Source organism: Apis dorsata, unplaced genomic scaffold (genome assembly GCF_000469605.1).
Source record: "Apis dorsata unplaced genomic scaffold, Apis dorsata 1.3 scaffold_113, whole genome shotgun sequence".
Classification (NCBI taxonomy): domain Eukaryota; kingdom Metazoa; phylum Arthropoda; class Insecta; order Hymenoptera; family Apidae; genus Apis; species Apis dorsata.
Window position 1 is genome coordinate 1,461,874 of NW_006263408.1, and position 5,850 is coordinate 1,467,723.

At 31.9% G+C, this 5,850-nt stretch overlaps 1 long non-coding RNA gene across 2 annotated transcripts in view; it reads left to right on the forward strand.

The window, feature by feature from the left end:
* Positions 1–5,850, forward strand: part of LOC116185173 — a 73,918-nt gene that overhangs the window by 57,082 nt on the left and 10,986 nt on the right. For both annotated transcript variants that reach the window (XR_004149960.1, XR_004149961.1), the window contains exon 2: positions 4,752–4,908. This is a non-coding gene — a long non-coding RNA (uncharacterized LOC116185173). The remainder of the gene's footprint in view (positions 1–4,751; positions 4,909–5,850) is intronic.

A 5,850-nucleotide genomic window follows, 5' to 3' on the forward strand; every position in this document is an offset into this window, starting at 1 on the left:
GGGATGGCATTGCATCGATTCTTCCATTATTCGTTGACTGATCTAACTCGATGGCTCTCTTCGTTCGTTAGCCGACGCAAGTTTCACGATTAATTCCAATATTTCACTTGGCATCCTAGCCTCAATTAAAACCTGTCGTCGCTGTTTTAACTGCAATGTATTCTCCGCTGAAAATCCGTTTCAAGTGTTCCATTGCAGTCTCTCTCTCTCTCTCTGTCTCTCTGTGAACGCTCTCTCTATTGTGTGTGCGTTTATACGTGTTTATATGTCATGTGCACCAATACACCCACCGTTATGAATGATATTTATGCCGAGAAAAATATACCCTTATCTGCGAGCTGGGAAATGTCATCGCTTTTAATTCGATAACACTTTGAGAGATTTCTTTGATTTTAATGTTTATCGCAACTTCAACTCAATCGATAATGAGATTCTCGATTTTATTAATAATAATCCTTCCTTTCAATTGAAATATCACTTTAAAATTTTACGTATTATAATTAGAGAAGAAAAAAAAAAATTCGAGAAATACGAAAATACTGTGTATTTTTTTCAATTTAAATTTTGCTCGATAATTGTCGAGATCGAATTTCGATATATATACCGGTCAAGCGTTATAAATTACAACAGCATTATCGTCATCGATTCGCGCGATGAGATTCGATACGAACGATGGAATATCTCGCTCGAAATACACCCTCTCCGTATTGACCTTAATTTGTACGGTTGTCGAAAATAGGGTAGGAGGGGAACGAGGGCAAGAAATCCGCTTTTCTGCCGGCGGAAATTCGATTTTTCAATTTTTATAAAATCCGGCTTTCGCATAGTAATAACACGCACCTACCGATGCAATTTCCGGACGAAAATAGGTTAAGTACAGCTGCTAAACTGGATCGACAGATTTGTTGTTTCACACGATTCACGCACGCTTCTCCCGCCCTATGCGCGCACTCGACATGTGAAATAACAACCGTTAAACCACCTGAAACGGAAAATCTCAAGTTGTCATTTTGCCGCGCCGGTTTAAGCCTCCGACTGCTTGGCACTTGGCCTGAACCACTCGTAATAAGCTTTCGCCAACATTAAAGGAGATGCAACAAGAAAGAGCAGAAGAAAAACGCTCAACTCTGTCACCGATTCAGTCTTGCATTGTCCTTCCTGCAAAAGTTTGAAGAGATGATGGTATAAACTTGACCCTATAGTGTTTACCGATTGTCAAGATCCGAAATCATAAAGTTTTCAACGATTGACTGCCTGAACATTAAACATCTCGTCTTTCTTTTTCGAAATCCCTCTTTCAAATTTTTCTTGTGATTTTTTTCTATTCGGGATTACTCTATATCGTCTGTGCTCTTTTAAGTACTCGAAAATAGTTATGTTATGAGAATTATTTCTATTTTAATTATTTTTGTATCCTATTTAATCGTTATTGTTTATAATTAACAAGATTTAATCAAATAAAATAATGAAAATTATATGTCAAATGAATTTATAACCGTAATTTTTTTTTTTGTATATATTTTATTTACTTTTATTTGTACATACTGAAAAAAACAAGAGAAGATTACATAAAAGTAACTATAGATTGCCAAACGAAAAATATTTCGTTTTTTGTGTAATATATTCTTCGATATAGAATAATAATATAATAAAATAATTAAGTCAGCCTGATATTTCGTAAAGTAATACATGAAGATAGTTTCTTTTATTTGTGACGATGTATTTCCGAATCAAATTTATAAAAAAACGAATACCAGTTTACAATCTATTTCAATTAAATCGTTTTACGTGTATTTATAGATTTCATTAAAACGATTGTACTTCCATTTTAAATTTTCATTAGCGCAAGATATAGTGGATCCATTGTATAGTACCATTTTTACGAGGCCATTTTATCGTTCATCGATATATACATTTAAAATGTTGTAAGTTATTTTTTTTTGAAATTAATACAGATATTAATATGATTATTTTTTTTCTTAAATTATAAAGATTTATAAGATCAATTATTTCAAACAATAAGAATATTATAAATCTTATAAATATTTCTTCAAACTTATAATCTTATAAATATTTCTTTAAATATCTTACATAATCATATTGGTATTTATAACTATTTTAAAGAAAAACAATCTTTGTTTGAATGTTTTCTAATTTTGCGCATTCTTGTTCATATTGCGAATATTTCATCTTCTATATCATTTTTGTTTTTGTAAAATATTTTTCAAACATCAATTTTCGTTGAAACTCCGTCGATAATTATCTGTGGCTTTTAAATCATCAAGTGCTCACGATCGAGATAAACATTTCAATTTTAAGAAGACGTTAATTCAATCGTAACGGTGACGTCGTCGGCATGATTTTACTTTTATCCCATCTAAAATTCATGTCTCCCTCCGACACGGTTGCTGCGCTCGACCGCAGCGCAAAGAGGTTGAGACAGTGCGTTAAATATTGAACAAGCTCGACGCCGTGCGATTTTCAGAGGTTATATCGATCATAAACACCACTTGCGACCACGGTCACTCTGTTTACAAAATCGAGTGGGGGAAGCGAGGTCCAATCGCGCATGGTGGTCAGTCGTGACGAGTCAGTGTGTGCAAGTGAACGTGTAAAGGATCGACAAGAAAAAAGAAGAAAGGAAACGAAATTTGTTTGTGCTTCTGATTAATGATAATATATAATATGATCTCGATGAATCAAGATAAATATTTTCGTGAATTCGATATCTGTATATATCTCTTTCTCTTTTTTCTTTTGTCTTTGATCGAAATAGTCATCTATATACGGTATACGAGCATCGAGCTATTGGTTTCTTCAATCCATTTGAATGTTATATATCATAGACGAGATAAGTTGCTCTGACGAACAGTTTCATCTCAAATCTTGGATAGTTGGTTTCCTGCGCTTCTGTGAACCATTTTAATCAGAACCACTGATCGATGAAGATAGACACGATCGAAACTAGCTTTCAGGTAGCGGTGCGATGGTATTCTAAATGAGGATTAAATCGAACCAAGAGTGGAAGGAGGCTGTTCCTACAGAGGTTTCATAGAGGGAGCGCGTGTCGATCTAGCAAGTAGGTAGTTTATGGTGGCTCATGGCTTAACCTAGCTAAGTTGAGCATAGTAATTTTATTCGTGATTAAAATTTGATAGTATTAGCGGTTATTATATGATAACTGGTATACTTTTCTTTTTTACGGTTCTATAATAATATATTTTTGATGATTCGGAATTGTCTTAATAATAGGGAAACATAATGAGTTTTCGTGAACGTATCGAATTCATCAACATAATTTATAGTCTATTTCGTGTATTTATAATTTGATACAGTTTATGATTATCATTGATTTTTGAATTTCAGAAATTGATAATTTTATTTTTATTTTATTTTCTTTGATTCTATGATATTTTATCACTGTATATTTATTTTGTAGGGAATTATTATTTGTATTATAAGGAATTGTTTTCATTTTAATCAAATGAATCCGCAGAATTTGAATTCTATTGATATTAATAAATTATCCTGGCATTTTCTAGATATAAAATCAGATCTGCTGTGTATATCCTATTTGGAAAACATATCTGCAATTTAAAGGTATTTATATTTTAATAAATAGGAATATCGGCTTCTTTATTTAATAATTAATTCTGATTTTTCGTTTTTAAATTTCCAAAATTTTTAAATTTCGTTTTTAAATCAGTAACTATAATTTTTTTTTTTCATTATTACATCACGTCGTTCTTTATACAAAACTTACATAGTTTCCAATTTCCATGAACTTCAGATTAAACTTTGATAAACAGAACAATCATCTGAATTCCTCGAGGTAAAGGAACTTCCGTTCTCTTGGGATGCATCGTGGCTCTCGGCCAATAATGACCCCCAATATAATGTAATTGGATGCATTCCGCCGGATATAATTCATCCTCGTTCGAATATTCGCACAGTTCACGATTAATCTATAATTAATCATAATGTTTCCCAAATATTATGTTAATAGATATATATATATATACAAATGTAACATTTAACTTTAGTTTATAATTAAAAATGTCATAAATTGATTTCCTTAATGATTAGTAAATTTGCTGAAAATTTCAAAGTTAAAAATATATATTTATATGAACATACAATAGATATATATATCAATAAGTTTATATAGCATTTATAACCTCTTGTTGCGTTACTGTTTGTTTCATTCTATTCGGATTCTTTTTAAACAAATATGTATCTCTTCTGTCGTATATTATATTTATTTTACGTTCTGTGCTATAATCATATTATTCAACGTGAAAATTTTCGCTCATCATTATGATTTTAATATTTAATGTACAGAAATCGCTTTAATGAGTTAATATTTTTGAAGATAAAAAAGAGAAATATTTCGTAAAGAGTAATAAATTTATGGATATGTTTTCCGTAATATTACGAAATGTATGGCATAATGCCAGTTTCAGTGAATACCAGCAAAGAAAATTAAAAAAATTAAAAAAAAAAAAAATAAAAAAGAAAGCGAAAAATAAACATGTAAAAATTGAGGTTAGATTCAAGTAAAACTGATTCGAGATGGCGTATAGAATAACGCCACCTATGGAAGGCACAGATATGTAATATCAGTGATTAGTTGCCATGTAGAACAATTATTGTAGAATTAAACCGACCTCAAGAGAGGTTGGCTTAACGAATTACGCTATAGTCAAAACGATTATTGCCGCATTAATTTCGTTTTATGCGCCTTGTTGCAGGTCCGAGGCGGGGAATAATTCGGAACAACGACTTTCCTCACTTCCACGAAAACGGCCTCCTATTATTAGGTTACCGTTGAATACCAGACCGCGATAAGCAATCCTTAGGAATCAAGAAACAAGAATCCGAAAAATCCTTAGAATCCTTAGAAAACAAGTAAGTGTGTATATATATTTATTAATATTTATATATATATAATTTTTCTCTATTTATATTTCTGTTCTTATTTCCTGTTTAACCTGTTTTCTTGTTCTTTTGTCTTTTTCGTTTATTGCGTTGTATTTTTCACCGCGCGTCTCATATCTTTGTGATTCGCTAACTTCTCTCATATTAGGTATATACTCGGCCATTATTCGACGAAAATATTCTCGATTAATTTTTTTATTTCTGCATTAGTCTGTACAAAATAATGAATGCGAGAAAAATATTTTATCGCGTTCAGGATTATCTTTTGGATAATTATTAATACAAATTTGTCGCGTTTAAACGATCGTTGATTTACATTTTTTAAACTGATTAAATACCGTGTCATTCTTGCTTTTTTCATAGATGATCATGTTTCAAATCTATTTATTCATGTTCCTTCATAAAATATGTTAGAAGTTTATTTATCCATTATATTAGCTACATCATACGTTTCTTTTCATTCATTATGGAAACACATTCGTCAATTTTCTATCTTTCTCTACTCTCTCAGTCTCTTTGTTCTCTATCATTCTTCCGTTCTACCCTCTTTCCCTTCAATCCCCTCAATCTTACCCCTAACTAACAGTGCTAAAATGCGCGAAAGCTTGCAAACTGCGTTATGACGATAATGGGCGTAGTAAATAAGCAAGTGCAGGCTAAATTATAGCTGTCTCCACCCTTCGTCCGCTACCTTTAGTTAGAATGAGAGAGAGAGAGAAAAAGAAAGGATAGCCCCTGAAACCACTTAACTTAACGAATCCTGCGGATAAAGGGTTATGCTTGAATGCACAAAGGAGAATACTCGAAAAAAATATAATTAAATGCTTTATTCATAACTCTCTTTCATTCCGTTCTTCTTGTCCGCCCTTTTCCTTCCTTCCCTCTCTCTCTCTCTCTCTCTCTCTCTCTCTC